The 25302-nt window shown below is 41.2% G+C and overlaps 1 protein-coding gene across 1 annotated transcript in view; it reads left to right on the top strand.

Annotated features, from left to right (window-relative positions):
- Positions 1 to 25302, top strand: part of LOC105563584 (homeotic protein ultrabithorax-like) — a 98358-nt gene that overhangs the window by 56969 nt on the left and 16087 nt on the right. The window lies entirely within an intron of this gene.

Below are 25302 nucleotides of genomic sequence, written 5' to 3'. Positions count from 1 at the left end.
TTTTGCAGCGCATGCATGCGCATGGCGCATGCAGGTATGGGCCACAATATATAAGTGTACAATGTATGCGCATACGGAATATAAGCGTGGCCAGGTGTACGGGGTGTCCTGTTTAAAGGACAGACTTGAGTATTTTTTTATCGCTAAATGTTTATTTTACGATAAATATCGAGTAAGAATCGTGGCTAGCATTTGAATCATTTGATTCATAGGCTTCATGACAATTACTCTGAGAATATTAAAGACCTGTCGTTGATGTTCACCTCTTCGAAGAGTCGATCGGTGACCGAAACGTAAGCTGAACTATAAACGAATAGAGTTAAATAGGACCATTGTGATATAAATCAAACAAACGAGTGCGCCCTTTCGGACGTAACACAGTTTCATTTAGATGGAATCACTGTCGTCAGTAAATTCACGTATTAAATCGATAAACAATTTCTAATGATTTAAAAATGCTATACCTAGCATTCAATACCCCCCCCCCCCCGTACTGTATCTAAACTATAAAGTTAAATTAGCAGTTAGGTGGCGAGCGATATAGAGATTTACTCCTGACTGGCGGAGGTGAATAGAAAACGCGGCGTCATTCTGGAATCTTAACGCGGAGCTTCGCGGCTTTCGTTGAATGTCTTCCCATCCTTTACTTCGTACCCCGTTTATAGTGCAGTCCGCGCACGAGAATGCTGGATTTTCACAGCTGTCCGTATCGCGAGAAGAAATACGAGGTACATGGGGCGACACCCGGTATATTACTGCGGGGTATATAGAAGTGTATAGATAGGGAGACAGAAGGGAGACCGGTTCCATACATGGCTTCCGAAGGCTTCCTTTTCTTGCGCTAAGACCACAAGAGAGACAAGAATCAGCGGCCGTCTCCACTAATGAGATGGAATTGGACGTGGCCGAGATTTTTCTAGACTCGTCCGCGGGAGCGAATCAACTGGATCCTCAAGCATGCTCCCGTCGCCATCTAGTTCGCGACATTCCCGTGAGCGCGATCGGCGGTCCTCTTTGATACGAATCGTTTAATTGCGTCCCATTAGCCCGGCTTGGGGCCTCCCCTCAGGTGAATGCGGCCAGGAACGAAAGCTGAAAGCCGCTCCAATGAGGGTCCCCGGTCTCTGCTTTTACTCTTTTGCTCCTGCCTTCACTTACCATCGTACGCGCTCTCGCTCCTCTTCATTCTATTCGTTCTCCGCTTTTCTTCTGGCCCTTCTTCGTTCTCGTGAGCTAGAATCGGCGGTACGATGGTACGCGAGAGGCATCGTCCAGCTTTTTCTCGCCGGCACGGCTGACGGTTCGTTATACCGGGCCCGCCATTGGAAGCCCCGGTACGTGATGTGACGCCGCCGGAGATGGCGACCGAACAGGCCCAACCTACCACTTTTTCCAGCAAGGGACCAGAATACCTGGTTTCCGAAAGGCCGTATTCCACCCTTCTCCTCCCGCCTTGCTGCGCAACGCTGTCCTGCGCGATCCAGAGTTCCCTCCCCGAAATTGCTCGATACCGATCAACCTGGAATGGGTTTTCCTGAAACTGAGACGGCCAATTTCACCAATACCGTCCGCTCTTTTTCCCTTTTTGGCGACGTTGCATCATGGTATGCGGCAAAGGAATCATTCGATAACACCAAACTTATTATTCTCAAAAGTCATTTCTATACTTGTATATTTCTAATAGAAATATTATTATCTTTTTATACGGGAAAATATATGTTTGATTATTTTAAATACAAGTAGCATGGTAGTATAATGGATAGTTACAAATAGAAATCATGATCTGCGGTGGTTCGTGCGGTTTTCATCTTTTATCTCTTCATCGTTAACGATGCGTAACCGAGCTACTGCGATGAAGCTATGCGCTGAACACGTAACGAGCATATCTGCGATCAGAATGGACAATTTATTCTGTTCTATACACGTCTCATTAATCTTAACGATCGCTTAAATAACATAAGCAGATTAAAAACTTTACTAATGAACACTTAATGACAGAACGTTTCTGGATATCTTGACGACTTATCTTTTATCGTATTTTAAATTAATACAAATTATTCTTTCAATCAAACACATGAACATTTTCACACGTATTTCTCACCGATGCTTTTTTCTTCTATTGTTTCAGGTAAGCATTCAATTTACCCGCACAATAAAGCCGTTATGCGCGATCCCATCTTGTGTAAGTATAAATGCTAAAATCAACGTTTCCATATTTTTATTATGAAATTAGTATGATCTCATTTTGTAATTGTTAGCCATACAAAATTTGACGATTGCATCATTTACTATTTTCAAAATAATTAATTTGATATTACTGTCATCGTGCGTACACTGCAAAACATATCCGTTTTATGTATAAAGGACAATTATACTTCCGTTATATTTTATAACGGATATTCAATATTAAAACGGATTTCTCATATGTCCGTTTGATTTAAGCATAACTGGTGAAATTCTTAATATGACACTTTATCCATTATATAAAATCCTTTATATAAGTAGGACCGGTAATGTAAAGGATATTGTAAAGGATTTGGTCATATATTTAAAGCGGACAAGAGTTACGTGACCATGGCAACTGATGAATTTTTGTTGTCGCTCAATCTGTTAGAGTATTTCAGTCGCCTCGGTTACTCGGCGGTTTTCGTCTCGATTACACAGTTCAATATTAAGTTTAATATTTTTGCCGCTAATTTTTGCGGAGACCCATTATGGGTAGACGCGGTAACTATCGCGGTAAACGTACCGCATGTGACTGCGATGAATTCATGTTTTGTCTAATAAAATATTGTCTTTCAGGCGATAAATTCTTTTTTACGATGTATCAGGGAAAAAATACAAAATTTGCTAAATTTCCCTTCTATGTATACAAGACGCTATTATTAGGACAATGTCCCGTATACGCAATTCCGCTTTAATGTCACGTTTACTTAAAGTGGAAAAAAGTCACTTATAATTTGGCGGAATTTAGAGTGGACATGTTTTGCAGTGTATGGTTTCGACAAATTTTCTGGGGAAATCAAAGCACTCTTGACGCGAACTGAATAAACTTCTTCCCCGGCGTAGTCGGTCGAAAGTAACACCGCGTAATGCGAATCAAGACAGTAGTCTGGACTTTATAAGGGCAAAGAAACCTGGCTCGTTGGTGTTAGGACTACGGTAGCTAGTGAGGATTTATGGCCGCCTCTATCTTAGCACGGTTTCGTTGAACAGCGCAACACGTCGGATCCCATCGGCAATGGGATTATATCGCATAGAAGGTGGCTGCTTGTATCGCATCAAGATAGGTAGATACCACTCCGCCGCCTCTCTCGCGGCGCACTAGCTATACGGCAGCATCAGCAGCAACAGCGATCGTGCCTTAGGTCGACTCACGCTGCATGAGTTCCGTGACGATCGTTCCCTCCGTCCTCATTCCCTTTACAATCCTCCTCTTCCTCTTTATCTCTCTTTCTCTCCGTGCTATACTCCTTAGAGTTTTATTTTCACTCAATTCCGGGAAGTATCGCGCACCATGGCGAAGGGATAACGGGCAGGTGGTGGGAAGGGAAAAAGAAACACGTACACAAAGTTGGCCAAAGGACAGGGATAAGAGAAGGAAGATAGGTAGATACACCCGGAGCAAAACGAGGAGAAGTAGTTGGGACAGTGGGGAGCTATAAAGCATCTCGGTAATTTAATTCTATGCAATACCGAATAATCTTTTGCTTTTCTGTAATATGCAGCTCGGACGCGGCCAGGATATATTATCGATTTAAAATATATATTTTCAAGACGGAGCACTTTTATACTTTGTACACAGGAAAGTACGTTGTAACATTTATGATAAATTGTACACCGCGATGAACAATTCTTGTCATATTATCGATATTTTACCCCCCCCCCAAAAAAAAATTTCTGTTCAAACTTATTCCAAGTAGAAACTTATTTCAATTAGATTACAATTAAACGATGTGCAAAATTTAAACATTCAGGCCTCAGGTAAATGGAAATAAATTCGATGTTACCGGTGGCTACTCGGAATACCGAACCGTGCCCAGATTGTCGTCTCTGGCAGACACCGATAATTTGAACGAGTGCCGGAGTAATAGAGTCATTTTCGCCGGCACATCGGCCGCCGGTCCCGAGTTAATTAATGTCTAGCGAGGCATTAGAACTCTGTCCGCGGGGCAATGCAATATAAATAATAATAATTTGATCGAAAAATGCCGGAACATCCCTCCGATGATTATCTGCTCGTAAATCCCGGCATAAAGATATCGCGACTAAATTGCCGCGGAAGGGTTTCGAGGCGCTAAGAGGCGCGACGGGGAGGGTTAGAGGAAAAGGCGGAAAGGGGGATAAAGGTGGACGCGCACACGTACGGGAGGTATTACCGAGCGTTTGCCTTGCCCTCACAATCGCGGCGGTGGTGTAGCAGTGTTGGCGACGATGGTATTGCAATATAGATACGGGGCGGCAACAGACCAATCACGCGCCGGCTACTAATTTGCTGGACTCAAACAGCTGCCGTTCTGCCGCCTATGCGAAACCCCCCGGTTTATACAGCAAGTATATATGCCTCGAATTCTCGATCGAGGATTCGATCCCCCTTGGACTCACGCTGGGATATTCGATCAGCCATGGCCTTCTTCATTCCTTCTCGTGCTCTTATTCGGCTCGCGTCGCGCTCTTCTTCTCCTTCTTCTTGTCCCGATGCCCACTACCTACTCGCTGCTTGGACAAAACATTTCTTAATTGGGTTTCGTCGGAGGGTGATGCCTGTCCGGCTTTTTTTGGGAGCAGTCGGCTTCCACTTCTTCGATTATTTATTGAATTTCGTTCTTTTGTAAGAAGCGCAATGTCTATTGAATGCGTTTAGCTTATGCATTATTGAAACTTTTCTTACAGCTAATGTTTACTTCTTCTCGCTATTTTTCTCAAATGCGATATTTCTATGTACCTCTGTTGCTTTCGTACAACTTTCCCTCTAGAGCGCTTTTGAAAGAAAAAAATTATTTGCGCGATATCACGATTAAATGTGTCTCGATACGTGATACAAGCGTTTCGTAATCGGTGTGCTCATTCATGCTGAATAACTTGGCATAAACGCTATCAGACTCGTGCTAGTTGCGTTTCTTCTATTCTGAAATTTCTGAACGTTTCCGCGATTAACGATTGTTAACAGTTTTGCATGTCGTAGCGTCCTCGTAATTCACCATGTCTGACAGTAGCCCACGCAAGTGGAGATGCGTGAATAATGGCGCCACGAGCTGGTACTCGCTTTATAATGAAATCCCGAGGCTACAGGACTGGTCTTCTGTTCTTGAGCCTCCCTTCAGTGCTCTATGATATATGCCGTCCACTATTGGACTATGCCCAAGAGTCAATAGGATCTTAAAAGGCCATCCTTTTCACTCGACCGCTCGTACTAATAGTTTTATATCTGTAATTGTGCATCGGTAACTAGACGAGAGAGAAATCAATGGAGTATTAATGAAAAGCGTAATAATTATAAAATTGTGACTTTTATAGAAAACTGACTTATTTATATAATTACTTTTCTCTCTGAAAGTACGATTGTGCGAAATCTGGAGTGGCTTTTAAATTAATGTGGGCATAAGATGTCGCTTATTTCAAGTAATATACTTTTCATATGTACAATTCACAATTCTGGGCGAAAGGTTATCACATTTCCAAATGTAGTTGTTGAAATCAAAATAATTTCAAGTGTTTTGCTTTTACAAAAATTAACTTTTTATGTATAATTCGAACATTTTGGAAAATGATTTTCGCGAACTGTACTCCAAAACTTTTCACGCGAATTATTTAATTGTAAAATGGTTTTTCGGAAGTTCTATCTGTAGTCGCTTGCCTCTCTGCTTATATCGTTGCATACTTAGCTTTGAATCAAACTATTTTTTTCTTTCCTCAATCTTTCTCCTCGAGAAACTTTCCGAGTATTGTGCCATAACTTTCACTCGTATTCCCGATATATGTCGTCACGCGATTTGAAACTAAACTCCTAAAAAAAGAGGAACAAAAAGTAGACTACAAAAGAGCTGTATATTTACGAGCAGCCGCGCAAATGCAGGCAGTTTCCGCGTTCGTGACTTTTATTCCTATATTGTTTGGGTCGTCACATTATCGCCTACTCGGTTCGTACCTAAGGTTTTAAAAATATAATTTACTTATTCGTAACTTACTTAAAAACGAATTAATTTACATAATTACATAATGCTTAGTTATTAACTTGATTGTTATTTGATTTAAAGTATGGATTTACTGTTCCAACAAAGAAAATTGCATTCTAAGACCGACAGATAATCGGCGCGAAGTTTAATAGTTTGAAAAAGTATAAAAACTTTGCACAGAAATATTGTTATTAGACTATTAAAATTCAGCTTGACCAAAAATGGCATCTTTTCTAACTACTTGTACTAATTTAATTTTGCATAATGTTTCTAACAAAACAACGAAATATCATTAAATAATAACCGACAACGTAATATATTTTTCTATCTTAAATAATATATTTTATTACACAATTGCTGATATATTGTGTTTAAAGCTGTTTCTTAGATGTACTTGGCGTAATTTATATACAGTGATTAATATCGGGTGATATCTTTGCGATAGCTATTATAATTGGATTAGTACCTTGGATGTTTCTTGTCGAAGGACACGTACGCCGGACCATAGGTAATCCAATAAGCATCTAATAGCATCGATCTTTCAGACATTTAGTCCATTAGATCCCGCACGTTAGTTTATTGCTTCACGTTTTACAGGCTTGCCTAGGAGTACTCTTTGATTTTCCTCTGTGCGCGTTAGTCTTTCACCCCTTAATTTCGTTCTCTACCAATTAATGTTTGCCAACATTCACCGCGTTGTCGTACGTGGTTTACAAACTGTAACTATACTGTTTTGCAAAAAGACACGCAAAATTAACTTCACTGTTTTCAATCTTTCTTGACAAATTACATTACGTTCCTGCATTTTATTCCTACATCTTGTAATCTATTGTCTGTCGATACAAAGCACGAAGCAAGAAAAATATCGTCCTTAGGACTATCGTATCATAAATAAGGAGAAATCTTGGAGTCTGAGCGACTTTCAGGCCACGTTGTGAACAGCTCTTACAATTTATTGGTTAATCCTTGCATCCTATTGTTACGTTTTCGCGTTTAATCTTCTAAATCAGACTGTTCTATTTACGCGACTGCGGGAATGTCGTGGGAGAAATCGCGAATGGCGCTCCCAGACGTAACGTGCGAATCGCACACAATAAAGCTCCCTTCGCTCCTACGGCGCTCCGTCATATATATTCAATCAATGCCTGTATTTTGGTTTGCTCTGAAATATAGCCAATCTCGAGAATGCTCATCCCTGACTTTGCATCCCCCTCTCGCCTTTCATTCACCCCTTCGCACCGCATAGAGTCGGAAGCACTGTACTGCAATTCGCCGTCGGATATGCAAATCAATCCTATGGTTTCCAATGATTTATCTACTGAACGCAATTCGTTTAAGTGTCCCGATTCCATTTCGATTGAGCGACCGCGCTCATTGTTTTAAAGCATACCGGATATATGTATACTGTATTACTAATCCTTCTCAGGCGCTTACGTAAGCTGCGCTGGACGGGAAATTTCTGCGCGACTTAGCCAATCTTATAATGTCTAATGATTAATTCTCCGGGTCCAATTTCTTTAAGTGTGCTATAAGTTGGCCGAGAATTAGACAGTTACTTTGATCAGGAAAAAGCGCAGCTTTAAAATTTATACGCGCGCGCGGGTATACACGCGGGTGTTTTCTAGACGCTCCGGTGGAACGCGCCCGCTCACTCCACGCGCGAATTTAAATATAAGTAAAAGGCTTTACTGGCACAATCCGGGAGTATCGTCTTTCTTTCTGGAAGTTGATTTGCCTTGCATGAAGCTTATAGGGGGCTGCTTCTGCCGGGAATTCGCTTCACGACGTACAGGTCGGTCTCGTCCCTTCTTCCTTTTTCTTGGCAATAGAGGCAATGAGGAAGAAGAAAGAGAGAGGGAGACTTCGATCTCGGGTTCAACCTAGACACCGCGACACTAACGTAGTTCTTTTAACGGATTTTTTTGCTTCGCTTACTCTTCTCTCACGTCGGGTTTCTTTTCTTTTTAAAACCGAGGAAATTCTCTTGCTTCTTTTATTTATCAACCCAGACACCGCGTCAACACTCCATATACTATGGAGAGTTAATTTGATTATTTCTGTAATTATTCTGTATATTTTATCAATATCGCGCACAACTGTGTTTTGTGACCAAAGTAACTTTTGTGACTTGAAATATATAGAAAGAAAGAATACCGGCATTGGCATTAACATAATCCAGTGACCGAATGGCGCTATGTATCTATCGAATATCTATATCGGGATCCCGCAAATCCTCGCGCGGGTGCGGCGTTATCCCGGGCGAGCAATTTCTCGCGGGTTTCTCATTTAATATCAGCAATTTAACTACTTCAACATCGCGCCGCAAAAGCCATAAATATCAGCTACCGTGGTCCGGAGAACGATCGTTGTCGCGATAGGGATGCACTAGATCGTGGTTGCACGACTCAGCAATGGAAGCACCGCTCTGAAAGGGAGGCGGACGAAGTTAGAGCGCGACAAAGAGACAGAGAAAGAAGAAGAGCCGTACGGGGAAGCGCCGGGGCGCGGGCGGGAACAATTGTAGGAAGGGGTTCGCAACAGGGGATGGGCGAGAGCGGAGGCAGCGAGAGAGAAAAAGAGGTCGAATGAAACGCTAGGCGTTCGGGCTACAAGTACACTCCGTGCTCGCACGCTAGAAGCTATACTTATACCTATAGGCAGTGGTGCATGGTATGCCATGATGGCAGTAACTCCAGAATCCCGGGGCTTAAACTCGCCTAGCACCGAGGATCAGTGGGGAAACTTCCGTGCGCCGTGGCTTAAAGGCTTCGTGGTTGCTGCTCCCTTGCTTTCCGGGTAGCGGCAGCAACTTTTCGCCATGTTAATGGGCGCAATATGATCATACGTGGCGCGTCCGCGCGTATTTATACGCGCCGCGTTCTTCCCGTACTGTTTTCACAGTTCTTGAACACGTAATTCTTTAGGGTTGAGGAACAAAGGCGCAGACCGACAGCGGAAGAACTCGCGTATACCCGCTGGTTAAGCTATGACAGGTCTAATTTACGGAATAACACCAAGGGATATGGGCTTTAATACGCGCACTTGCGTATTAAAATGACAGTAATATGTGTCGTGCCATATATGTCAACGACAATAACGCGGTGTATGATATAATATGCGGTGTACGACACACCAAGGCTGCTTAATTAACCGATTCCATCAGGAGCAGTGCACGCGTTTGCGTAATACGGTGGCTCTTTTAGGTAACGCTATTCAATTGTTATCGGAATCTCGCATTACGTATAATAATGACTGCTGTTTTACATTTTCTCCTCGTATCCCACCACGATTAGCAATGCGCAAGGCCGAGAGAGAAGTATACCGTCGTTAATAAAGACATTAATATTGACTGGCAAGTGTATCTAGATATGCCGCGAGGGTAGAGGCAATCCAAGTCGGGAATAACGCTTGGGAATAGAATGCTCGGTCACGACAGGAATAACGTTTAAGAATAAAAGATGAGAGCGAAGAAGGAGAGTACTTATTGCTTATTCATAAGAAGTCGGAAGGACGTTATTTATGTCAAAATACCTGTGTGTATCGTAACATTTAAATAAAAATATTAGTTACAATAAATAATGCACTTTGCATAATGTTATAAAGTGGATACGATTGCCGAAGATGTATCCCGTCGTTGAGTTTTTTTTTAACGTAAACATACAAGTATTAATTACATTTGTTCCTCGATGAATTTCTACATAGAACAACTGATTATTGAAAAAGCAAGTTACTCCTTTTAATTTAAAAAATGGAATCAGCGGCCATTTCCCTTGCGTTCGAAGCTTCGATCTTTTTCCGATCAGACCGCCCCTTTGAGAGGGTACGCAAGATTTATTCGCCGTCTGGTCACCATAGCGGACAACGAATATCACCAAAATGGGCAGCATATGGTGTACGGTGACGCCATTCTGCCAGAACATCCGTAGGGATTTTCGAATTTTGTTCATAATGATTGCACTCATAAAATCCATATCTCGGCTGTGAGAAGGGACGAAAGTCTAATCAAAGGCCACATATGCGACATATCGGGTTACGAGAGATTTAGCATTTCTTCGTATCAAACTTTTTAAGAATACTTTCAAGAGAAGCAGTCAATGTGATTTAAGCTGTTAAATTTGTCAAGCACGCGTAATGCGATTTTTAAGGGAAAATGGCTGATGTATTTTCTTCTTCCATGTTGCTTACGTGGCAGATGTAGGCATCGACATTCTAGAAACGTAGCCTATGGGGAGTTTCGGCTCCCCACATTATGGCTGCATCCTTAGAGACACACGTGGTGCTGCGTATCATATTACGGTTTGCTCCACGTGCCAATAGCGTTCACATCCGCAACAATTTCCTTGATCAGTTCTCCATCGAATTACAATTACCAATTTACTCGGAAAACTCGTAAAGTATTAACCGTGACAGTCAGAGTTGTGCATCTGCGTCGTACGTAGGGAATATCTCTTGCTTGGCTCTAACGTTTTCTCTGCAGTCTTGGTATATTTTTCGACGAAATACTATTTCTAGCGCGAAATTAATTCTTTTATATTTTTCTTTATTTGTCCTATTCAAATCGATTGCCTATTAATCTAATCTAATTTTTTCTTATGTTTGCAATTGTCAGTTTTCTACATTAATAAAAATATTTCAAATTTACATATATTTATGTTTAAATAAGTGATTTGTAATACATTAGTAATAGTTTTTTATGTATTATGATATTTTTAACATTCGAACCAAGCGTTTTGTAGTGTGCTAATAGCCTGTAACCTGTAGTGATTGTACAAGAAAGATTACTTACGCAGACGTAAGTTCGGGAAAATTTATTTGTCATCCATGTTATAACTTTACTCGACAGCCATTGATTATGAGCTAGGCACACCGTGCCTTATCTTCCCCTTACACGCTTGGGGATCAGAATCCCCCGGTCTGGAAATATTTCGTACATCCCCAAAATTAATATCTGTTGGTTCAATATCATCTGTCGACCACTTGTATCCATGGTAGCTTCGTTTGCGACTAATAGCAACGAAATGTAAGAGAAATGGTATTTCTCACAACTTCATTAAGGAATAGTTTCACGAGACCGTTATTGCGTCATAAATTTTTATCAAAAACTGAAATTTGCTCTGCCCTGATCATTATAATTGCGTCAATTTTATTATTACTTTCAATATGAAACAAATTACACGAGTGTCAAAATTATCAGATACTTTAAACATATTTTTTATGATTGTTTTTTTAAATATTTTACAGTGATTTTTATCTTGTAGATAAAATATGATTTTCTACAAATATTAAAACATAATAATTTACTAATTTAATAGACTATAAAATTAAGTTTGTAATATAGTAGCAGTATAAAATGCGCGCATTCTCAAAGATTATTGTATAATGCATGTCAGAAATTTCAAAATACAATCCTCTACGAAATCCACGGAAGCTTACGATCGATGATCAAAAAGAATGTACACCGACGTAAAACCCGTTTGTGCTATAAGTGGGAATTTCGGGTACGTGGCTCAGTAATTTTTTAACACGACGACGGGCAGAATACGCAATGTATCAGGCAGTTTAATAACCGAGGTACAAGAGAGTATTCGGCTCACGGATGACGCGACGATGATGATCCGCCATTTCGCCGCAACTTGGGAGGTCCGCTCTTGATATCCCCCCTTCCGGTCTCCTCATCTGCCCCCTCATTTCTTCTTCGTACATGTGCTTCACTCTTTCGCCCCGCGATGCCTTTCAGTCTTCCCTTCTCCCTCCATCATCTCCATGGCTGCCTTTCTCAACTGTTTGTCGTTTCATGCCTTTTTCTCAATCTTAAATGTCCTTCTTTGGTGTATCCGGTCCTTTTTTTTATTCCCTTTTTTTTCCTCTTCATGTCCTATCCTCCTTGCTGTTCTCTATGTCAGGTAGAGAACTATTCTATAGTCTCCATATTTCGAACATGCCTATTGAAGTATCAACTAACTCATATTTTTCGTATTAAGAGAAGCAACACGAAAATAATTGAAGGTTATATTTGCTCGCGATTTATTATACATATAATGTATTAGATTTGATAAAGATGGACAGTGTCCACGCGGATCTTGTTGCGTTTCTTGAGGAATTATTTAATTAATATTTAAATATATGCTCGAATATTTCATCTGAAATCTGAGCCATTCGAAAACGTCGTGAATTCTCTCCCATATTAAGCTTGAGATGAACGAGATTGGTACCGAGATACCGAGACTAAATAAATTATATAGTGTATATTTATTAATTATATTACGTTTATAAAGTAGCATTTTAATGTTTATAATACGTACATTAATATATTTACATCTAGAAATAATCGCTGGAATGGTAAACTAAATTGCAGATTTCTTTATGTTTCTCGTAAAATTTAATTTATGGTGTAATTTTTATCAATTATTAAATGGGATGAATAAGAAAAAATGAAGGAAAACAGATTTTAATAAACGAGGTGGCGCAAAGCAACCCCGTCGATGAACGTAACAACTACATGTAAGGTCTGTAATAACCAGCAATTTGTAGAACTTTTAGTTAGTGGGGACTCGCGTAGCCAATGCTTTCATAAGGGAGCCCGAGAGTGAAATTGCGGAAAGGTGGAAGCTAGGGAGGTGAGGAGTAGTGAAGGAATGGTGTGAGCCACACTTGACTGGTCGGAACGAGAAATAATTATTATAGTAGCTGCGGCTTTGCTCGCGCGTCTTACGAAGATTTTGTAATGCGATAGTGTAACGTAAAATTGGATATCGGTAAATAAAGGTTTCTGTTGTTAAAAAAATGGACGCAGGTACGCAACGTCACGCTTTGGCTGTTACTTGTTCTCTCTCTCTCTCTCTTCCGCAAAAAGAAGATATAATTACTGTTTTCCGCAAATTAGCGAGTAGCGATGATAGCCGCAAGGGTAAAAGCCGCAAGTAATGGGGCGAAGAATTACATTGCATTATAAAAAACAAGTAAAAGCAAATAAATGGCCTCGTTTGCTGTAGACGGAAAGGTAGCCGAGTATGCGATAATAATAGTGGTACTGAATGCGTTGGAAAATGCGATCGACGAGAGAAAAGGCTAAAGATATCTTTACAACAACTCAATGTACTGAATGTGAACCGATTTAATGATTAGCTACGTTTGATCTCTATATCTTGGTAACTCAAGCGTGTTACTATGTTTAACTTACACATTTACGGTAATCGCTTCCCGATATGTTCTACAGATATCTGATATCTTTCTTATATCTGAACGTCATCTTCATTTCAAGTCCCTATAAAGTCTTAAACTTTAAAACTCTTTCTCGGAAGTATCGAGATATTCAGGATTTAAGGTTTGTGTTCATCGCTTTTGCGCTATTTTAGATAGGAATTTTTTTTACAAGTTTCACGTCTATTATCTTAAAGTAAAACAAAAATCGTTTTTCAGCTCAATCCCTTTTGCATTAAAATTGTGGGTTAGCAACATTTCGTGTGCATCGTAATATTAACGAGACTGCCGATGATCACAGCAAATAGCGTGATACAAGCAGCTTATCGTAGGGCTTGTGATTACAGTAGCTTACAGTAGTAATTTTATTAACGCTTAACCACGTATCGATTGAATCAAGTTACCTCTAACATTAATAAAATTGTCGACAGTTTTCATGTCTTACGAGCATTATGCTACAACACAGTGGTTTGCATTTTTTCACAACTCGCAGTAACGATACCCGTGTGTACAATTCCTTACGCGTACGTCCTTTTCTAGTCGCACTCTGCAATGCTGTCGAGATTTTTTTTAATCACGTGGTAATTACATGCACGCGTGCGTCCTTGAGAAAAGCAAAAATGAAAGTTGCGTCCAAAATTTACCGAGGACTATACAGTCTAGTTCTAAAACAATATATAATTCTTTGGATATATTTATACACGCTAATTTAAATACATTTTTCTCAATTACCATTAATCTTGAATTATAATGCCATTTCATTGGACTTTTATCGTATCACGTCGTAAAAGTCCAGAAAGTCGCACGGTGCTAATTTAAACGTCGTTTTAATACATTATCGTTAATCAATCCGTTGTATAGACAGGGATAATATTCCGGTGTAATTTATGTAATCCCTCCGGAGAGTAACCGCGGCGCGAGAGTGAGTAACAACGATAAAGTTGCCGCGACGTCGATGATTGGTTGGTTTTCGATAGCACGAATCGAATTCTTGTAAAACGCGCTTATCTCGGCCGAGACTGGAAAGAAATTGATGAATCTTCATCGCACTTATGTACACGATTATTATTCACTGAGAAGAATTTTTTTATCGTCACTGGAACTTGCAAAATTTCTATTTCTTCGCGATCGTAAATCGTCTCTACTTAATCTATCAAACGTGCAGACGACCCAATTAAAACGCAATTGGAAATTAACTTTATATTTATGTGATTACCGTTACAATTATCATTGGAATAGTATTAGCAAATAGAATCGAAATGCGGAAGTTATAATCGATAATTATGACGAATTCGACACGAAAAATATTATCGCACATGTGCACACATTTATCGGAGAATAAGAGAGAAAGGCATTTGACCACATGCGCCGTTTGAATTTGTTTGATCGTACTTGATAAGAGCCAAAACCCATGACCGAAACGTTGTGCTAATAAAGGAAGTTTTCCTGTTGCTTTCCTGTTGCCAGTTGTGTCGGATTACTCATCCGAATTAGTTAAATATTTGCTGGCGTGAACTATTAAAATTTGGTTTATCGGAGAAATTGCAGCCGCTAACGCAGTTAAACAACTTGTGGTTAGTCACGCCTGTCGAAGAACGTATATTAGATTTTGACTTTAATTAACCCGAGCGTCCGAGTGAAGAAGTTCGCGTTTGTTAATTACCGACGCAGCCGATCGATGTGTTGAAATTCGACATTTATCAGACGAAAGCCGAAGACGAAATTTATCGGCGATACTTGCACCGCAGCCAATCTGGTTGGCAACATGGCGTGTTGGCGAAATAGAGGGGCGCGGTAGGGGGAATTGGTGGAGGACATGGGGTAACGCGAGAGGGCGGGAGGCAGGAAGGGGGTAGGACGAAAAAAGAGTCTCATCGCAAGGGCTGGCCCCGCGGGGACTAATTTTTATTTTCCCTCTTTTCCAGTAAGTGCTCCGCGTCCACCTATTTCTCATAAATTTGAATTAATTTACATGCATTTGAATTTAATGCACCGCCATGCTTTATCAAAGCAATTAAGCTTTTAAGCGCGCATTTGCATTAATCCAATGTTTACAATTACGGCACGAACCTCTTTTTCGAGCGTAGCCCAGGTTATTCCCCCACCTCTGCCGACGCTCGCTACTGCCGAGAGACCTAAGATATAGATTGGTGTCCTATCTCTTACGTTATATTTCATCGAGTTAATGAATTTATCACTAATTAGCGATCTTGAGAGAAGTAATGCACCGCCTTAAGTCATTCAGCGTTCTAAACGGCCCGTGTATGTGCACGACACGATAAGAGCCACACAATTAATGTTAATATCTGCTCTTCGCACGGATTGCTTATCGTGCATCTTCCCCGTAATAAATATTTCTAATTTATATAACGCGCGTTACGGCAATATATTTTCTATCAAAGTTGCAGAAAGGTAATTGGCTAACGCGTCATTACAAGTACCTACACGTGAAGTAAAGTTCCGTTTCGTCGTATAATACAGTATCTATCATTTCTCGTATTATATATTAGCCTTCTACCTGATTCGTACTCGTTAATCATTTTGTAGCTGGTCCTTTTGAAGAATTTTCTCCGCTATCAATCTTGCAAGAGTTGCAAGAACCTGTCGAAGATTTAAAAGTAGCTAGCGCGGTATGATTTATATTAATTAAGATTCTGGCTAACGTATTGCGGATGGATAAATTGTAAAGCTACACAGGGGTATTTTTGTAAAATTTAAGGTAGCGAATTGTGGTATAATGCCGCACAATAATTTAGCGCACACAATTTCTAGTTGAAAATTACACCAGTCTGAATATATCACGAAACTGTAACAGCTTATATTTCTGAAATGAAACCTCTAAATATGGAAAATGTTGCAAAATCAGGAGAAATGGTACTTTATAATATACTATTATTTTAACACCGCCACTCATGCGTACACATACAGTTGCACTTTCTTTTCAAATAAATATTTATTTTTTATAAAAATAAATAAATATTTGCATCATAATTTTTTTGTAATACGCCGCTCGATAATAGGAGAAAGCCTATTAATGTTTTTGAGGAGGAATTATTTAGGGTTACGGTATTTATACTTCGTATTTGATTGATCTTATTCTTCTATCTCTGTGACGCTCCCCCTCCCCCCTCCTCTGTCTCTTTCCCAATACACCCTCTCGAAAGAGGGTGTATTGTCTCGCGGACATGGGCGTACGTATGAGGTTAGTATCTATAGATATAATATAGGGAGTGAAGCCCTATTCAAAGCGGATGATTCAGTGGCCGCTGCTGCGTTTGGATAAGATCTCGTAGCGTGCCGCCTCGTCCATCTTAACCGCGAGACCGGCGAACCTGCAACAGCTAACCATTCGCCAACCAACCGGACCGCAGCAACCCTTTCCGTTTTTTCGCCCTTTTTCGCCCTTTTGCGCGGAATCTCGCGGTATCTAGATAATCCACAGTGCGTCCGGGGATCCGGTCCAAGTCCTGGGCACCTCGAGCGAGACTCATTACGCGGCGCTCGATAACCCGATCCGTCTCGCTCCTCAACTTTCTCGCGGAGTATCCGTTATTTCTGGATTCGGTGCGCCGCACCCGGCGGACTTTTTAATATGCCAGAAAGGTTGCCGCGCTGGGGAACACTTTTGGCAGCACGCTCTCGCGTATCGCGGATACGTGTGAATGGAGTATTCCGCGAGTAGTTCGCCCCCCAACTTTCTTGATTTACGCGAGTTCATTATTATTTTCGCGCTACGGAACAATCGCGCCTCTTGCCTCTTCCGCATTTCCGTTTGTAACCCTCCCTCCTTTTCATCGGGCCACGAGAGATGAAAACTAGAACTGGAAGTACGCTGAATAATGGGGCGAATTTTTTTCTTCGCTGTAACTCCGCGATTTTACATCGAATATCCGTTAGAAACTTAGGGAAACGCAGTTGCAGTTGGGAAGAGGTGAATATATGGGTTCTCGTCTTGAAAAGTACGCGTCACAGCAGTTACGTTCAACTGCGCCGCGTCAGCATCCTGCGGCGTCTTCAGGACCACGAGGCTCGCAGAGATGCGCGGCGGCGCAGGGTGGTCTTTTTTGCGGCTGTTTAAATGGGAGCAATACCTCGCTCCGCCATTATCGCGCGCGTTTTAAATTTCCGACGCGTCAAGTATAATTTGCTCTCCCAACGAAATTTCGAGCCTGTCCGCAGCAATCATTAGTAATTGCGCACCGCGATGGTATCTAACGTATCGTTTCCCGAAAATCCAAATTCAAAGTGCAGTTCAACCGGACGGTAATCATAGTTTCTTGCGGGTTAAACGCGCGCGATGGCGTCTTATTCGTCGGAACCGGCTCTTCCCCCCTCCTCTTCGGCCGCTGCGCTTGTACGTACTGGCCCCCCCGGGGCTTCGTCGAATCGCAAGAACGGGGAGACCTGCCCTCTATGTCTTGCTCCGCTCTGAAAGGAGCCCCTGCGTCGCAAAAGAACGTAAAAGTCAGCTCGCCGGCAATCCGTAGGCCCCATGGCACTTGCAAATTATCAAATCACCTAGTCCGATACTTATTAATGCGTATAAGTTAAGTCATTACCCTGAGACACGTAGCCACGAGGGAACACGTAGGAGATTTACATCTCGCTCCCCGCATCGTTCCTCCGGATCTATAATTAGAACGTCGGATACCTCGAAAAGCTTCATCACTAAGCGACATTCTTCACGATGTATCGAGCAAACGCGCACGGGCGCGTCTGCAGAAGCAGCTGATGAGCAGCTAATCGTTGCCACCTCGTTTACGGATTAATAACAACGCAATTCCGATAGCCCGAGAGGAAGATTCACGCTTGAAATTACGCGGGAGAAATTTGCGAAACTGCAGAGCCTTCGCGCGTTGATTCACGCGGCTTTCGGTGGAGACGGAATGCATCTGCGCGCGCGCCCACTCTGCGATCTGCCTGCGAGGGCCATGGCCGCAGAGTTGGAAATAAGGCGGCAATAAAGCATATGTAAAATATATTCTTGAATTCCTTTTAGGACGCAGATATATGTGGATGGTTCGTGGGTCGGTTGCCCGCTGGTAACCATGTCCCCCCTTTCTCTTACAACGGCGGACACGCACACGTGTCGACTTTGTGTGCGTGTTACCAGGCATGTGAGTTTATAGATGCGTGGCGATGTAAGTAAGACAGACGATCCGTTTCATTAGAAGGTGTCGCGACGTTACCCACCTGTGTTCGAGGCCTCTTCGCCATCGTCCGTATTCGAGAACGTCCTTTTTGGCCTCTCTCGCCTGCTTTGGCGATTATTTACGCTCGAGAGAGAGAGAGAGAGAGAATTGCCAGGCAAGAGTCTTATAGTTTGTCTTATAGTCGAACGTAAAAAAGTGTCATAGGAAAATCGTAAATTCATTGGCAAAATGGTACCATTGTGATATCGATGGGCCTTCAAAATAAACATGGTGGAACAATGGGAAAGATGTCAAATCGTAAACTATCCTTTCCTTTCGGCGGGGCTTTTCGCACTGGGAAACAACAATGACGATTCGGGGTAAGGACTTGGTGGAATGGAAACCCTGGGCGTGGAAACGAAGAGCAACAAGAAAGGGAAAGTTCGTCGTTCCTTCCGTCCCTTCGCCCTCGCCCCGCGGGTTCGGTCAGGGGAAACGCGCGAGGGAGACGGAGAAAGATGTACGGAGCCGCGAGGTGTCGCCTTACAACCGGCTCGGTTCGCTTACCTATGCCGAGCCTCCTTTGCATGCCATCTCCACCACCATCTCACCTCGGCTTGCTCCTTTTGTACGCCCCGTCCCGTACCGTCCTCCTTCTCTTCCCTTTCGCTCGAGATGCACCGTTGCGTTCGGTCTTTGCATAATTATTACGATTACCGCGAGTAGCAGCTGGCTCGTTGTGGAGAAGCTACCTCGTATCCTCCCTCTGCCCTCTTTCCCTCCCCTCCTGCTTCTCCTCCCAGCTTCCTCTTTCTTCCTCTTTCTTCCTCTCGCCCTCCCCACCCCGTTCTCCCCGTTTCGCTCTCGTTGTTCGAGTGTCAGGAAACGAGAGATGAAAAAGAGAGGGAGAAGGGGGCGGCTTGTGCTCGCGTGTGTGTGTGTTAATTAAATTTCTTGGGGGGGAGGGGGAGATACACGCGAAATTATCGTCGGGATCTCTACCGGCCACTTTTTGCTCGCGATTAATTGCGTGCTTCGACAGACTGTCAGCCAATCAGCGGCCTCGCTCCGTGTCATCAGATGCGGCGATGGATGAATTACAACGAATCACGTAACTCAGGAGCGCGTTAATGATATTCCGTCTACGTACCGAGTCACGTACTTGATTAAAACGCAGGGAACGAGTGTCATTTTGAGTAGTGTACGGCGGATGATCGACCTTCGTTCTGTTTCGACAATGTAAATCGCAATTATCCAATGTGCTGATTACGATCGGCGAACCATTCGATCCCCAAAAATGCGTTCGGGATACGTTTGTAGATTGCAAATGCTCCGTCGCCATTATACGTAATATGCGGTATGAATGATTGATTTTGTAGAAGCGGTTGATTATGTATCAGTTAATTTCTCCAAGTCTTAAATATTACAAAATATGTTGAGTAATTATTATTTATTACGAAGGTAAAAATCATATTAATCATTAAAGAAATATAAAAATAAATATAAAAGCTGATACAAATTTCCGGACAATTTGTACGATGCGCTATTGCTAAAAATCTTGATCATTTCTTTCATTATTTCCGCTTATTCCGACGCTTCACTTGCGTGGGAGTAAAGTCGCCACCTTGCTCGCGACGTAGTTGCGCGCTTATTCAAAAGTGCTCGCACGTAAAGCTGATATCTTATTCTCGAATAGGCCGTAGCTCCCTTTGGTCCTCTTTTATGGCGCATCCCGCTAGCTGCTGGCGACATTCTTGTCCGCGTCGCGTAATTTCTCCCAATGTATTCAGCATTGTTTTACTGTGCCACGATTGCACGTAAGAACAAGTTTACCAAATCGACCCTTGTATTCCGAGATCGCACGGAGTCTGAAAAGATTGCTCTACTTGACGCGATATACGATTCGATAATTGGCAATTAACGAATCTTCTCGATCAATTTGTTCAAGTAATGGCTCCTCCGTATGGTCGTAAAGTAATAAATTCTTTTCAAATTTTTTTATCTCGAGCAATCGCACACTCAGCTTCTCTTTTTAATACATTATCATTTGCAATGTTTAATTATAATTTGGACTATTCGTTCGCGGCTTATTGCCGGCGTAAGAAACGCTAAGTTTATTACACGCTGCAACGAGAATGCAGCGAAATTCTATAAGCGTTTTATCTGACCACTAATCCTACTGGTAGCCGTAGAAGAAATATACGTCTTTGCTGTTCCTCATTTGCGAGTGTCAACCCTTAGTTTATTTATGCCGCCAGGTTTTTAGCATATATTTATGATCGTTGAGGTTTCCGTCGTCACACCCCGAGAGGTCGCGCTGCCTCTCCCCTAAAAGAGAGACGATGTCTCGGCAGTGTAATGCCGCGCTCTTCGTTAGTCTCCGTTGTATATAACTTATTAATTACGGTTGACTAATGCGCTCCAGCTGTGCCACGTAGCAACATCTTACCTTCTCCCTTCGTCCGCCAACTTTCTCTCGGTGCTTTCTTGGCAGCCCCTAAGAAAGGAAAGAGAGTATCAAGGGAAAGAGAGAGAGAGGAGATAAAGGGCAAGAGAGAACGAGAGGAAGAGAGTAAAGAGAAGGAGGAGATGCCCTGGCAGAAAACGAGACGAAGGTCCTGGTAGAGCGTGAAAGGGAAGGGAGACGTGGGAGGGGACCTGGGAGGTATGGAAGAAGGTGGGAGAGAAGAGAGTAGAACGCGAGGGACGCTAGGCAGTAACTCACGCCCCCGAGAGGATTACCTACCTTGGCAAGGCTGGAGGAGGGTATATCCCACGTTGAGCTACGATCTTGCTGCGTAGCTACGCGTTCCTCATACCAAGTGTCCTCGGTACTCCCGTGCCGCGTGCAAACAGGGTTCTTCGAGAGCGTGAGCGCGTTCCGGATGGCACCGGAAGACCGAAACTGGTGATACGTGAACGGACTGTAGCGTCTCAAATGAGATGGAATATTGTTATAGGATACGCCCTCGAAATGGGGCACTTAATTACGTTAATTATTGCCAAATTAAGCAACTAGAAAAGGACCGATACTCGGACCGATATAATTTATAATACTGAAAGATGGCACGCGCACAATCATTTATTTCCTTTATTCTTCTCGTCATGTTTGTGAAAATTAATTGAAGACATAACTTTAAGATTATAAAAATAATAGCACTTGCATTATGAAATAATACATAATGATACATGCTAAATACACACATTGTTTTATAAGATTAAAGTTAAAATATCTTTTAAATTAATTTTTCCGAGCAGTTTCTTGAAAATTTTCCAATTAATTACTGCAGTTTAAAGTTATAAAATTTTAAGTTTGAAAAAATTACTACTGGAAGAGGAAAAAATTCATTTAATTTTGCGGTATAAAATTTTTCTGTCTTTACCACGTTTCAAAGATACAATTCAATCTTGTTGAAACGCTCTATACAACGTACTCTTATTGGAGTGTTAATTATTGTTTAATTTGGAAGCAAGAAATACAAGGCCTCCCCACGATTGATATATCGTTAATCTTACATACAAAAACTACCCAACGTTGCGGAAACTCGGGGGGGTAAGCCTACGGGAGATATCTCGGGAGGAAGTCTGGGAAGTCCTTCATGGACCCAATTCACTTACTTTGATTTGATTGGTCCCATGTATGATTCGACTCCGTATATATACGTGCACGTAGTCAGCAGGGAAGCGGAAAAGGAGTGAGGGTTACCGATGGTAAGCTTTGGCATCGTGTTTTGCAAAGTTATATCGGCAAATCCCCAGCAGCAATCAACGTATTGGCTGTTCTTGTTAGAGTTGGCAACCAGTTAAGTCGCTCCCTGCCTCAGTTTATGGTCGAATACGTCGAAACTCGGCAGATCTCTTTCAACCGGCATTCCCCTTCGCATTTGAAACTGTTCTCAACGAGCCGAAAAAAAACCATTTGATTGCATTTGGTGAAATTTTTGTCGCTCAAACGAGTTTAAACTTTCTAATATATTTGCTTTTTCTAATATGTTTTTTTTAAGATCGCGCTTTTCTTTGAGGATTTACTTTTTGTAACAATACAAGAATATTGGAAAGAGTCGAATTTATGATTATAAATTGATAAATTATAAATGTTCGAAAGTTTCGCAGAACACGGTAGTTTGTAAGGAAAAAAATTATTTCTCACAATATTTCGTGATATGATTATTTTAAACTTTTATTATAACTCAGACTTTTGGTAGAACAATTCGTCGGACGAAGGTTTCTGCGAGGTTGAAATTTTTTAGAATATACGGGCAAACATTTTTCAAGAAAGGCGTGAGTAACGACCGAAATATTTTTCGCTCTTCTAAACGTGCTCTACGGTTTTCCCACTTTGCTGCTCAGCCAGCCAATCCCCCCCGGTATGCCTTACCGATCTCCTTCTTCTTTGTTCCTCCAAATGAAAGCATTTTAGGGTCTCAGCATAAAATTTATCCACCCCTTCGGTTAAACAGCTATGCGCATCTCTTTTTACTTCACGGGGAGTGCGGTAATCTTGATATTTCATCCCCTAATTTCGTTTAGTACGCGATATCTCATGAATGAGACGTCATACAGAGTGAGATTCATAATTCGTGGATTTGAAACATGTAATTGCGAATGAATAACTAAACAGATAAGATAATTTCTTAACACATCGGTATTTGTAAGATTCGTATAAATATAAAGAGTAAAGTATTTTATCCTTTTTTTCTATGTTTTACACATTTTACTATTTGATATTATAAACTTTTGAATAGACATGTTATTTTCTATGAAAATCTTATTTCCTAATTAATCTTAAATAATCCCTGAGCTACGGTTGAGCTGAACGCAGAGTTACGCTGCTGTACGGACAGTTTTGCCGCGAAGCGCGAGTTAAGCGCGATATTAATATCGCGATCGGCGCTTCGCTACTTCCAACTATGCGTTTTATCGTACTGCCGTCAAAGTGCCTTTCAATGAAACGAACGTAGATAAAAACTTGCAAAGGTATTCCCACATAGTAATATACAAGCGTATACTATTATGCGTATAATCGTGTACTTATCAAAAATAAGGTGTCAGCGGTCAGATTGAAAATATATTTAAAAATAGTTAGCGAGCGGAGGTATTGTTAAAGTGTATCAAAATAGTTGAGACTGTGTGAGAATTACCGAGAACTGTGAGAAAGTCTATCGAAAGTCGATTGAAACGATTTGCACAACAATTTTTAAAAATAAAGTGCTAGTATATTAAAAAATTATTTAAACATAATTAGCGGAACTATATTATTAAATTTCATCGGTAACTACAGAACTCTCCTCTACAACTATAAAAATCTGTAGTTGATACAACTGTTTTCACAATTCGAGATGCTATGAAAAGTTAGCGTTTCTATCAGTTTCATATGTCACTTTCTCCAAATCAACGAAACTATTTCTAAAACTACCAGAAACTGTAAGACTATTGCAGGTGCAAGCCGACCTGTTAAAACTTTCAGTTTTTGAAAATGAGCTGCCAACTTTACAGCGATATGTAGTAATTAGCCTTACAAAATTCTATATTTGTTATTCTATACTTTCATACATGTAAGAAATTGATTTAATCGGAATGGGACTTCCGGTTTTACTTATGAAGTTTCAAACAGTTTGTCGCTTTTGATCTACCGCGTTCAGGTTTCGGAACTCGTGCCAATAGAATACACGTAGAGAATGACTCTGCCGGGGATATAATAGGAAGGTTTGACAGAAGATTCCGAAATGGAAGGGAACCAGACTCGATGGGGTCCGTGTGACAAATAACCGTTAAAAACGCATAGCGCCGTAACTCCACGCCCCTCCGCGCGGCGCGAGCCCGACATGACAACCTGGCGTGAGAATCGTGGGGGTGTCACAGGGTGACAAAGGGGACGGGTAGAAATGCCCGGAGGGGTAGTAGACTGGCCGGCAGGGCACTTGATTATGTCGTGATAACAAACATCATGCTGATATAAACTTTGTTTTGGTATGATATGGACACAATGGCTGCCTGGAATTGCGACTGTATATGCACGTGTCGTGACTTTGTGCACATTTTGTGCATTTTGATAACAGATCTGCGTACAGAGCGACTTGAAGCGTTCATCTAACAATAAGACGATTTGCTTTATATCGGGACATTGACGTCTTGCATATTCGAAAGCGAATTGCTATATCGTAGTGCATTATATTCTTTTTTGAAATTTGTGAAAACAGACTACGTATATACCAAGGTTGAGTAACTCGTTACTTGTAACAAAAAGTCACTTACAGTTTTTTTTTTTACTAACTCTAACTTAACTTCGTTACTTTCTCCTCGTCTGTAATTGTAACTTAACTCAGTTACATTTTTTCGATAACTAGTAACTATAATATAATTTAATAGTTACATTAATAGTTACTTTATATTTTATATTTTAAACCTCCAGATTTGATATTTTTGTTTTCATTGCAAGAAAGTAATTGCAAAGCAACGATTTGTTACTTTTTGAGTAACTGTAACTGTAACACGTTATTTTTCAGAATTGATAACTTGTATTACATTTTTAGCGAAAGAGACTGTACCTGTAACTAGATACTTTTATAAAGTAACTTTCCTAACCCTGGTATATACCTTGTTTCAGGTTTGTAACTCTATGAGTCTGCTCATAAACCTTCAAGTATCTTCGTATGTTCATCTTTATTAACATGCATTTGAATTTTTTAATACTGTTTTGCTAATGGCAGTTATCAGAAGATTTCAAACAAATTATGTTGGAGGGCTATAAAATAATATACGCGTTTTTTAAATTCTTGATCAATTACGTTACA

Source organism: Vollenhovia emeryi, unplaced genomic scaffold (assembly GCF_000949405.1).
Source record: "Vollenhovia emeryi isolate VEMERY1.0 unplaced genomic scaffold, V.emery_V1.0 DF939174.1, whole genome shotgun sequence".
NCBI classification, from domain to species: domain Eukaryota; kingdom Metazoa; phylum Arthropoda; class Insecta; order Hymenoptera; family Formicidae; genus Vollenhovia; species Vollenhovia emeryi.
Note: the sequence above shows the minus strand (reverse complement) of the source record. Positions and strands in the feature narration are given on the sequence as shown.